At 45.5% G+C, this 11,542-nt stretch overlaps 1 pseudogene; it reads left to right on the forward strand.

The window, feature by feature from the left end:
- Positions 1-1,973: 1,973 nt before the first annotated feature.
- LOC111521766 lies at positions 1,974-8,964 on the forward strand (annotated as a pseudogene).
- The last annotated feature ends 2,578 nt before the right edge of the window (positions 8,965-11,542 follow it).

Consider the following 11,542-nt stretch of genomic DNA (forward strand, 5'->3'; position numbering starts at 1 on the left):
GTCTTGCTATATTGCCCAGGATGGAGGCTCTTTGCAGGCACAATAATAGTGCACTACAGCCTTGTATTAGTCTGTTCTCACATTGCTAGAAAGAAATACCTGAGATTAGGTAATTTGCATGTATATAAAAAAAGAGGTTTAATTAGCTCATGGTTACATATATACAAAAAAAAGAGGTTTAATTGGCTCATGGTTCCACAGGCTGTACAGGAAGCATGATGCTGGCATCTGCTTGGCTTCGGGGGAGGCCTCAGGAAACTTACAATCTGGCAGAAGGCAAGAGGGTTGCCAACACTTCACGTGGCTGGGAGCAAGAGGAAGAGGTGGGGGGGAGGTGCCATGCATTTTTAAACAACCAGATATCACTCACTTTACAGTACCAAGGGGGAGTGGTGTTAGCCATGAGAAACCGTCCCCATGACCAAATCACCTACCACCAGGCCCCACCTCCAACACTGGAGATTACAATTTAACATGGAATTTGGGTGAGGACACAGATCCAAACCATATCGAGACTCAAATTCCCGGCCTCAAGCGATACTTCTGCCTCAGCCTCCTGAGTAGTTAGGACTACAGGCACATGCCACTCTGTGTTAGACTCTCTCTGTCTTTTTTTTTGGAGACAGAGTCTCACTCTGCGGCCCAGGCTGGAGTGCAGTGGCACAATCATGGCTCACTGCAATCTCCACCTCCAGGACTCAAACGATTCTCATGCCTCAGCCTCTCAAGTAGCTGGGTCTACAGGTGTGCACCACCACACCTAGCTAGTTTTTGTGTTTTTAGTAGAGACAGTGTTTCTCCATGTTGGCCAGGCTGGTCTCGAACTCCTGGTGTCAAGCCATTCACCTGCCTCAACCTCCCAAAGTGCTGGGATTATAGACTCTCATTTTTGATAGTCTGTTTCCTAGAACCTCTCCTGGTAACAAGCCTGAGTCAGGTTTGAATCAGGAAAGAAGAAGCCACATAATGTTATTTCAACGGAGGGAATTCACTAAAGGTAATTGGTAACACATGTGTTGAAGAGCTGAACAAACAAGCATCAAACAAAATGAAATAAAGCACCATGCTAGTATAAAATAACTTCTTCCCTCAAGGGTTGGAGGGAACAAAAAGAAGAGTCTGGAGTTTTTGGAAATGAGAGGCTTGGTGGAGGAGGCAATCATGGGTTGAGTGGTGCTCTCCAAAAGTTCAGGTCTACCTGAATGTGACCTTACTTGGAAATAGAGTCTTCACAGATGTATATCAGGTTAAGATGTTCTACTAGGCCAGGTGAGGTGGCTGACGCCCCTAATCCCAGCACTTTGGGAGGCTGAGGCGGGTAGTTCAGGAGGTCAAGAGATAGAGACCATCCTGGCCAACATGGTGAAACCCCGTCTCTACTAAAATTACAAAAATTAGCCAGGTATGGTGGCGGGCACCTGTAGTCCCAGCTACTCAGGAGGCAGAGGCAGGAGAACGGGGTGAACCTGGCAGAGGGAGCTGGCAGTGAGCCGAGATGGCGCCACTGCACTCCAGCCTGGGCGACAGAGTGAGACTCTGTCTCAAAAAAAAAGTTCTACTAGATTAGAGTGTGCCCTAAATCCAATGACTTGCGTCCTTATCAGAAGGCCATGGAAAGACGCAGAAGACAAGGGAAAAGACATGGTGCGAAGACAGAGGCAGAGGTTGGAGTATTGCAGCTACAGGCCAAGGAAGGCCAGTGATTGCTGGCCACCACAGAAGCCAGGAGAAAGGCGAGGAAGGATTCTTCCCGGGAGCCTTCAGAGGGAGCACGGCTCTGCTAACAGGTTGATTTCTGACTTCTGGTCTCCAGAACTGTGAGCGAATACATTTCTATTGTTTTAAATGACACCATCTCTGGTTATTGGTTACGACAGCCCCTAGGAAGCTAATACATGACCATATGAAGCTGGGGCTCAGACCTCTGAGAAGAGCACAGGGCCTGGCTGCTGTGGATCTGTTTAGGGGGAGCAATGACGCTGGCGCTGAGGGGAAACGGAGGCTGGAACCAGCTGCTGCTGAGGGGGAAGCGCCACTGCGGGACAGCACTCAACCAGAAAAAGGCAGTCCTGCCCCCTTCCTCCTGCCTTCAAATCTCCCCCAGGATAGAACCCAAGCCGGCCGGCAAGACAGAAGTGCAGCTGTGGAGCTCCCAGGTGCAGAGTAAATGTCGCAGAGTAAAGGGAATGTGCGCTGGGGGCCGAGAAGCAGCAGTAAGGTGTGGTGCGAGGTGCCTTTGTGTTTGTGGGGATGAGGCCTTGGGTTGTGGGATGTGGAAGAAGAGTTTGCTTGCAGAGATACTAGTTTGAAAAGAAAAAAGTTTGCTGGACTACTGAGCAGTGCTGATTCGACTCCACAAATATTCTGCCTCCGAGGCTGGAGAAAGGGGGACTCAGGAACTCCAGGGAGAAAAGGTGATGTCGCAAAACGATCTAAGAACAAAGGTGCAAAAAAATTTAAATGTGTACTTCTGAAAGACGAGTGATAATTAGAAGAACACCACTACATTAAAAACATTTGAACATTTATAACAGAAGTATTGCCTGCAACATTTGTGTAGTAAATCTTTTTTCCTTGGGCTTGTCTGTAGCTTGATCTCTGCAAGGATGATTTCCACCAGGTGGAGCCGTGGAGCAGGTGACCTCAGTGCCTGCGGCTCCCTTCCACCCTTAAACCGCCCCTCCCCCACCCCACCTGCAGACCCCTCAGCCCCCTCAAGTGGCTCCGGCTCCCTCCTCCCCTCATTCAAACCTCTGCTCAGATTTGTCTCTGTGGACAGCACCTCTTCTGATCTTTTCCTTTGCCCACCTGATACCTGGTTTTCAATCCTGGTTGATTAATAAACCATTGCAAGTGCAAAAATGGCGGCTACTATTTTTTTAATCAACTACGCCAGAACTACTATGTTCCATTGTCACAAGTCTATTTTTAAATTTATTTTAATTTTATTTTATTTTTGAGACAGAGTCTCACTTTTTCTCCCAGGTTGAAGTGCAGTGGTGTGATCTCAGCTCACTGCAGCCTCCACCTCCCAGGTTCAAGCAAGTCTTCTGCCTCAGCCTCCCGAGTAGCTGGGATTACAGGCACGTGCCACCACAACTGGTTAATTTTGTATTTTTAGTAGAGACAGGGTTTTGCCATGTTGGCCAGGCTGGTCTCGAATTCCTGACCTCGGGTGATCCTCCCACCTCGGCCTCCCAAGGTGTTAGGATTACAGGCGTGAGCCACCGTGCCTGGCCATTTACTCTTTTCAGAGAAGTGGAGTGCATGTTATCAGCTGACAGTGACAGCTGACAGGAGGATGGGTGTTTAGAGGCTTGAGGAAGAATAAATGATGAAATAATTATCTAGGAAACAGGGAGAATGAACAGGGTCCACATAAGTGAGTGACCACAAATTTAAAATATTCTGCAGGGTTGGATGCTTTTCTATAGGGACAAGCGTGGAACAGGCAGAGTTGGATTTCATCAGGGTTGTGGTGGAGCTGCCTGAAATGATGGAGAAGAGAGGGCAAGAGAGCTCAGGGTTCAAGCAAGAAGTCATGATAATAATTGACCACAGAATTTAGCTGAATAAGAAGGGAAGAAAGGATACGGTAGTATTGAAAGAAGTAAAAGAGTGATAGGATCATAGGTGAAGTCCCAGTGGGGTCAAAGGATTGTTGGAGTTGGAGAAATGAGACGGAGAATGCCAAGATGGTGGTGAGGAGGAGAGTGAGTTGTGGTAATTGACATTATGTCAGGGTTGTTGTTATTTGGTAGCAACAACGTCAAGGATGTGGCCACAGAAGTGAGCCGCTGAGGTAAGGTGGACAAAGGGGTCATTGGAGGAGAGGTCGTCTAAGTGGACATTGAAATCACCAGGAACTGGGGCAGAAGTGTATTGCCCAGAGTGGCAGTCTATCTCTACAAGGAATGGGGGTGTGACCACAGCAGATGACGCTTACAAAGTGGAATCATGTGTGGAAGAGTCTGATAATGGCACGAGATTTGTAGCTGGATGTATCTGTGAAGATGAAAGGGAAGATCGTTTGAAGCAGTGATGAGGAATGACGAAGAGACTTACTCCACCCCTAGTTTCAGTGGCACAAAGGTCATAGGAGAGGAAACACCGTTTGAAATGCTCAGGGAAGGCCGAGTCCCAGGAGCCAGGTTTCAGTGAGAAGAAGACAACCAGGGCAGATTCCAGATAAGTTTATCGAAGGCTCTCACATTCTCCGCCAAATGACAGCCTGTAGGGGATTGTTCAGACAAAGTTTTTCAGTTGATTCAGCAAACACAGTCATCTAACCAGTAATAAGAGGTGACTTTTTTTTGTTTGTTTTTGGCTTAAGCAACAGAAGTTCATTTTCTCACAGTTCTGGAGGCTGGCAAAGAGTACAGTGCCACAAGCTTCCCCCAGCATGCCTGCCTCTGTGCCCATATACCCTCCCTTCTCCCTTGCCGGTATGGATGAATTGACCCTCTTCCCAAAGTCCGTGATCCCATTCAACCCTCTCCTACTCACGGACATCACTCTAGCAATTCTGTCCCTCTGCTGTGCCACAAAATTTCCCCTCTTTACCATATTATACTAATCCTCATAAAGCATACTCTTATTTCTCCCATCCCAAAAACAATTCCTTCCTGACTCCACTTACCCCTCCGTCTGCTACCTCATTTATCACCTTCCTTTTACAACATTCTTTCAAAGTGTTTTATCTAGGTACTACTTTCAGTTTATGTTTTCCCATTCACGAACGCATTCCAAAGAGGTTCTTTCTCTCAACACTACTGACGAGTTTTTGTTTGTTTGTTTAGTTTGTTTTGTTTTTAGATGGAGTCTCACACTATTGCCCGGGCTGGAGTACAGTGGCACGATCTCGGCTCACTGCAAACTCTGCCTCCAGGTTCAAGTGATTCGCCTGCCTCAGCCTCCCGAGTAGCTGGGATTACAGGCGCCCGCCACCACACCCAGCTAATTTTTTGTATTTTTAGTAGAGACTGGATTTCATTATGTTGGCCATGCTGGTCTCGAACTCCTGACCTCGTGATCCACCCGCCTTGGCCTCCCAAAGTGCTGGGAGGTGTGAGCCACCGAGCCCAGCGAGTTGTTTTTTTGACAGAGTCTCATTCTGTCACCCAGGCTGTAGTGTCACCTCCTGGGCTCAAGCGATTCTCCTATCTCAGCTTCCCACGTAGCTGGGACTACAAGCATACATCACCATGCTCAGCTAATTTTGTTTATTTTTTTGTGGAGACAGGATCTCACTCTTTGGCCCAGGCTGGTCTCAAACTTCTGGGCTCAAGTGATTTTCCCACCTTGTCCCCCAGGTGCTGGGATGACAGGCATGAGCTGCTGTGTGGGCAGAATTTTTTTTTTTAATCAAGGACACCGATGACCTCCACATTGCTCATTTTAATTGTTATTCCTAGCAACTCTCAGTGGCATTTGAAACAGTTGATCTCCTTCTCTCCCTCTCTCTCTTCCTTAGAAAACTTACCTTCCTTGGTTTCCAGACATCATATTTATCTGATATTTATCCTACCTTTCTGGATGCTCCCTCTTAGTCTCTCTTGCTGGGTCCTCCTTATCACTCATGAACAAATTAGTGCCTTATAAAAGTGGCTCAAGGGACCTCCCTTGGCTTTTCTACCGTGTAAGGACACATAGAAGGCACCACCTGTGAAATAGACAGAGGCCTCAGCAGACACGGAACCTGCCGGTGCCTAGATCTTGAACTCCCAGCCTCTAGAACTGTGAGCAATGAATTTCTGCTGTATAAATCACGCAGGCTGAGTGGGTGATTTTGTTGTGGCTGCCCAAATGGACTAAGTCACAAGGGCTCAGATTTCGGAGCTTGCTTTCTTCTACTCACGCTTACTTCATAGGTCATTTCATCCACTCCTGTTCTTATGACTTTAAATTCCAAAAATAAGCTGACATTTTTTGAGCACGCTATTAATAGAAAGGGACTAAACGAGGATATGGATACCAGGAGACTAGAAATAACGGGGGACTGCCAGGGCCAGTTTGTTTGTTTGTTTGTTTGTTTGTTTTTATTTTTTCAGACGTGGTCTTGCTCTGTTGCCCAGGCTGGAGTGCAGTGATGTGATCATGGCTCACTGCAGCCTCCAACTCCTGGGCTCAAATGATCCTCCCACCTCAGCCTCCCAAGTAACTGGAACTACAGGCATGTACCTCCACCTTGCTGGACTAATCTTTCTTTCTCTTTCCTTCCTTCCTTCCTTCCTTCCCTCCTTCCTTCCTTCCTTCCTTCCTTCCTTCCTTCCTTCTTTCCTTCCTTCCTCTCTCTCTCTTTCTCTCTCTCTCCTTCCTTCCTTCCTCCTTCCCTCCCTCCCTCTCCCTCCCTTCCTTCCTCTCTTTCTTTTCCTCCCTCCCTCCTTTCTTCCTTGCTTTCCTTTCCTTCTTTTCCCTTCCCTTCCCTTTTCTTTCTTTCTTCCTTTCTTCTTTTCTTTCCTTTCTTTCCCCTTTCTTTCTCTCTCTCTCTCTCTCTTTCTTTCTTTCCTTTCTTTCTTTCTGATGGTGCCTTAATATATTGCCTAGGCTGGCCTTGAACTCCTGGTCTCAACTGATCCTCCCACCTTGGCCTCCAAAAGCGCTGTATGGTATTGTAACTATTTTCAGCTTGTGTCCTGGTAGATATAATGAGAGTTAATAAAAGAGTGGTGAATAAGTAGAATCACTCTGTAGATTTTTTAAGTGCTTGATTCTAATACTTCTACTTAGAATGTAATCTCAATGACGTCAAGCACCGTATCCTGTCCACTGAATCCCCTGTGACTGTAGCAGGCCATTGTAGCTGCCCAGTCCAAATTCACTGAATGAATCAATGCTTATGATGAAAAAATGCTCACAAAGTTTACATCGATCATTAGTGCTTTGTTTTCCATCCCAATAGAGGAGAACAGAATCACAGATAATAGACAACTACGGGCCAGGGGCGGTGGCGCTTTGGAAGGCTGAGGTGGGCAGATCACCTGAGGTCTGAAGTTCAAGACCAGTCTGACCAACATGGCGAAACCCTGTCTCTAGTAAAAAAAAAAAAAAAAATTAGCTGGGTGTGGTGGCACACACCTGTAATCCCAGCTACTCAGGAGGCTGAGGCAGGAGAATCATTTGAATCCGGGAGGTGGAGGTCGCAGTGAGCCAAGAGTGCGCCATTGCACTCCAGCCTGGGCAACAAGAACGAAACTCCATCTCAAAAAGAATAAAAAATAGACAACTACAAATAATCTATTTATATTAGCGGCTTCAATTTTGAGGAGTATTACATTAAGAATGGCTTAGCACAGGACCCTTAGTGAGTCTCCCACACTGTGTCAGTTTACTGATTATTAGTAAAAATAGAGCAATCCAAAGACAGTGCAGCAATTATCAGTTCATTGAAAAACTCCCCTCACTCATCACTGGTGAAGAGCACCACCAGATTCAGCAGATAAGCATCAACATTTTTTTCTTTTTCATGTAGAAAGAAAGTATAACCTACAGAAAAGCTGGAGGAATAGTCCAACAAACACTCACATACCCTTCGCTTAATTGTACTCAGTGTTGGTTGCAAACACCAGGATGCTTCATCTCTAAATACTTCACATGTATCTTGTGAGATTAAAAATTTCTTTCTGACATAAAAAATTATCACATCTAGGGCTGGGTGTGGTGGCTCACGCCTGTAATCCCAGCACTTTGGGAGGCCGAGACAGGCGGATCATGAGGTCAGGAGTTCAAGACCAGCCTGGCCAAGATGGTGAAACCCCGTCTCTACTAAAAACACAAAAAATTAGCCGGGTGTGGTGGCACATGCCCGTATTCCCAGCTACCCCGGAGGCTGAAGTAGAGAATTGCTTAAACTTGGAGGGACGGAGGTTGCAGTGAGCCGAGATCGTGCCACTGTACTCCAGCCTGAGTGACAGAGTGAGACTCCGTCTCAAAAAAAAAAAAAAAAAAAAAATGATCACATCTAAGAAAATTAATGTTGGGGGCGGGTCTTCGGTTTGCACAGCTAGAGGCCATGCAGCAGCAAAGGATGTGCAGAACCTTGGAAAAGCTGTGCCTGAGGAACAGTACCTTTTTTTTTTTTTTTTTTGAAGTGGAGTCTCGCTCTGTCGCCCAGGCTGGAGTGCAGTGGCCGGATCTCAGCTCACTGCAAGCTCCACCTCCCGGGTTTACGCCATTCTCCTGCCTCAGCCTCCTGAGTAGCTGGGACTACAGGCGCCCGCCACCTCGCCCGGCTAGTTTTTTGTATTTTTTAGTAGAGATGGGGTTTCACTGTGTTAGCCAGGGTGGTCTCGATCTCCTGACCTCGTGATCCGCCTGGCTCAGCCTCCCAAAGCGCTGAGATTACAGGCTTGAGCAACCGCGCCCGGCCAACAGTACCATTTTTAAGCAAGCCTTTCTCTCTTAAGGTTTAGAACTTCAGCACAGAAGCCCATCTATTCTGTAGGTGGCATTCTACTAAGTGCCAGTCGGCCCTAAGAGACAAAGCCCACCCACGCCATTGGAAAGTACAAGGCCCTAATTAAAGCAGAAGAGCCCAAGAAGGGAAAAGTGGAAGCGAGACTCATTAATTTGGGGACAGATGATGAATATGGGATTTTAACCGTTCATCTGACTGCGTATGACATGACCTTGGCAGAGAGTTATGCCCAGTATGTTCACAACCTCTGCAACTCTCTCTCCATTGAAGTCGAGATAAGTTATGTGATGCCAACCAAAACCCTTGAAGTGTTGTGGTTGCAGGACCAAGGCAGCAAAATGTTCCTGGACTCAGTGCTTACCACCTATGAGTGAGTGGTTCAGATCAGCGGTTTGCGTGCTACGCTTGCAGAGATTTTCTTGGAAATAATCCAAAGCAATCTTCCTGAAGGAGTCAGATTGTCAGTGAAGGAGCACACGGAAGAAGACTTCAAGGGGAGATTCAAAGCTCGACCAGAACTGGAAGAGCTGTTGGCCAAGTTGAACTAGCTACTGTAAACCCTTTCATGCCAGCACTGGTCATATTGAGTGCCAAGGAGAAGAGCTTACTGGATGGTCAGAATTCATCGGGTCACCTGACCCTTAGATTTCATAAGTACCCATTCTCATACCCAGTAATGCCTTCACTCCTTTGTAGCGTGGCTGTACTTGCCATTTGTTACCACTTACCTAACCCTTGCTATCCTCCATCTAATACAAATCTGCTGCTGATGTGTATTTTTTTTTTAAAAGGGAAGTTAATGTTAATTCAGTATCCTATGATAAAATAGTCCCTACTTATATTTTCCTAATTGTTCCAAAAATGCTCTTTATAGCTGGGTTTTTTTCTTCTTCTTTTTTTTTTAAACCCAGGATCCAATTAAGGCTCAAGTGCTACTTTAGTCTATGTGTCTTTAGTGTCTTTTAATTTAGAACAATCTCCTCATATTTTCTTTCATGATACTGAAATATTATGAAGCATCCAAAACAGTTGTTTTATAAAATGTCCCACATTCTGGATTTGTCTGATGGTTTCCACGTGATTTAACTTTTCTTTATGTGCTTATTTTTTAGCTTTGTTAAGAGAATTGAACAGGTGATGCTGATTATCTTATTGAATCACACCAGAAGTGAACAATGTCACCTTTTTTTTTTCATATTGGTGACACTAAGCTTGATCACTTGGTTAAAGTAAATACTCAAGTTCTTTTTATATTCATGAAATATATTTTCCTCCCATCTCTTCCTTCTGTTTTCGGGAACTCTACAGTCACCAAGCACTCATATCTGACAAATCAACATTTATCTTTTCACCTTCCTGGCATCTGGCCCATCCAGTCCTCACTTCTCCAACCCCCTCTTCTGCACTAGGCTCAGGTTATAAGCTCCAGACCCAGACAAAAGTGATTGCATCTTGTAAAGGACCCCAGCACCCCTTGGGCTTTGCCTGAGTGTTGTAATTGGCATGACTGCGCTGGAGAGGAGGCCTTGTCTTGGCCCTGGGGACCTGAGTGCAGATTCTCTTTTTAAGATATCTGTGTTAGGCTCTCCAAAAGATATCCACATCCTAACCCTGGGACCTGTGAGTGTTACCTTATATGGCAAAAAAAAAAAAAAAAAAAAAAAAAGACTTTACAGATGTAAAGTGAAGGATCTTGGGATGAGGCAATTATCCTGGATTCTCTAGGGGCGTCCTAAATGCAATCACAAGTGTCTTTATAAGAAAGAGGCAGAGGGAGAGTTTACACAGGCAGAAGAGGAGGAAGCCATGTGACCTTGGAGGCAGACATTGGAGCCATGCGGCTCCAAGCCACAGACTTTTCACAGCCAGAAGAGGCAAGGAGTGGGTTCTTTCCTGGAGCCTCTGGAGGGACTGTGGCCTTGCTGACTCCTTGATTTCAGACTTCTCATCTCCTGCACTGTGAGAAAGCACATCTCTGTTGTTTTAAGCCACCAAGTGTACAGTAACGCGCTACAGCAGCAACAGGAAACGGATATAGTAAGTGAAGAATTTGAAATGAAAATTGAGACTTGGGATTGAAGTTTGATTTTGTTATTTGCTAGTAGTGTAATTTGGGGCATATTACTTGATTTCCCTCTCAGGCTGTTTTTTTTTTTTTTTTTTTTTTTTCTGAGATGGATTCTCACTCTGTCACCCAGGCTGGAGTGCAGTGGTATGATCTCAGCTCAATGCAACCTCTGCCTCCTGGGTTCAAGCAATTCTCCTGCCTCAGCCTCCCAAGTAGTTGGGATAACAGGCACCACCATCATACCTAGTTAATTTTTGTATTTTTAGTAGAGGCAGGGGTTTTTACCATGTTAGCCAGGCTGGTCTCAAACCCTTGACCAAGCCATCTGCCAGTCTCGGCCTCCCAAATTGCTGAGATTACAGGTTTGAGCCATGGTGCTTGGCCTTCTCTCAGATTTTTTTTTTCCCCCAAAAAGGGGATAATAGACTTTATTTATTTATGTATTTATTTATTTAAATTTTAGAGACAGGGTCTGGCTCTGTTTTCTGGGCTGGAGTGCAGTGGTACAATCATCGCTCACTGCAGCCTCAATCTCCTGGGCTCAAGTGATCCTCCCACCTCAGCCTCCCAAGTACCTGGGACTGCAGGTATGCACCACCACACTCGGCTAATTTTTATATATATATTTTTTAATTTTGTAGAGATGAGGCTTTGCTGTATTGTCCCGGCTGGTCTCAAACTCCTGGCCTCAAGCCATCCTGCCACCTTGGGCTCACAACTTGCTGGGATTATAGGTGTGAGCCAGTGCACCCAGCCGTGATCTTTTAGAGTTACTCTAAGTATTAAGTGGCACAACATAAATATGTGTGTAAAGCACCTAGTAAAAGGCTTGGCACATAATACCCAATACATGAGAAATCTTGGCCCTCATTAATTAATTCAATACATGTATATTAGTTACTATTATGTGCAATACTACTGCCTTTAAGGAGCCTACATTCTAGTGAGGGAGACCAAAAATAAATGAATAATAAGTATATTATTATTAGTTTATTTTTAAGATAGTAGTTTATATAGAAGCTAGTAGTAAAGGCTTTTAAATTCTTCTTTTTTTTTTT

The sequence above is a fragment of the Piliocolobus tephrosceles genome, chromosome 5, assembly GCF_002776525.5.
Source record: "Piliocolobus tephrosceles isolate RC106 chromosome 5, ASM277652v3, whole genome shotgun sequence".
Classification (NCBI taxonomy): domain Eukaryota; kingdom Metazoa; phylum Chordata; class Mammalia; order Primates; family Cercopithecidae; genus Piliocolobus; species Piliocolobus tephrosceles.